We start from the raw sequence: 729 nt of genomic DNA, 5'->3' as shown, positions 1-729 counted from the left end.
AAGGAAACAATAGAGCAAATAGGCAACCTACACAATGAGAGAAAATATTTGCATTCTATACATCCGATAAAGGGCTAACAACTAGAATCTACAAAGAACTCAAGCAAATCAATAAGATAACATCAAACTTTCCCTTCCTTCTTTCTTCTTTTCTTTGAATTGTAGCTTTCCCTTATTCATTTGCTAACTTAGAGAAATGACTGGAATATATGAAATGCCAAGCTTGGTAAGAGTATGAGCAGATCTGTGTAAAACTCTTCTGGGAGTGGTTGGAGGAGGGTTTTTATTACTACCCTCCTTGGATCCCATTAAGGGATTGACACTCTATACTGTGAGGTTTAGGTTCAATCATAAACTGTAGTATTGGCAGTTAACATAATCTGTTTTATTAGAAAATGCATTTACGTCAAAGTTACTTAATCTTTCAGAATCAGAAACATTAAGAAAGAATATAATGGAAAACCTGGAAAAGTAGAAGCATTGCAAGGTAAAAAGAAAAACTTCATTGTTTTGATGATGTTTTTACTTTAAAAAAAATTTTATGACCTTAAAAGATAAATAATCGTAGTAGAAAATTAGAGAATGAATATAAATAAAAGAAAAAATTTTAAAAACATGTTTCTACTGAGAGGGATTGCCAAGTTAAGAAGGGCAGCCTGTCTTGTATAGTGTAGGGGGATCACTGAGTGATTTTAGACAACCATACTCTTGACAGATCACTTTGGCAGC

The 729-nt window shown here is 32.9% G+C and overlaps 1 protein-coding gene across 1 annotated transcript in view; it reads left to right on the top strand.

Moving 5' to 3' along the window:
- The window catches only part of LOC105824691 (ATP-binding cassette sub-family A member 10-like), a 132,571-nt gene that overhangs the window by 42,228 nt on the left and 89,614 nt on the right, over positions 1-729 (top strand). The window lies entirely within an intron of this gene.

Source organism: Propithecus coquereli, unplaced genomic scaffold (assembly GCF_000956105.1).
Source record: "Propithecus coquereli isolate 6110/MARCELLA unplaced genomic scaffold, Pcoq_1.0 Scaffold76, whole genome shotgun sequence".
In the NCBI taxonomy this organism is placed as follows: Eukaryota; Metazoa; Chordata; class Mammalia; order Primates; family Indriidae; genus Propithecus; species Propithecus coquereli.
The sequence above is the reverse complement of the archived record's forward strand: the minus strand, read 5'-3'. Positions and strand labels throughout refer to the sequence as shown.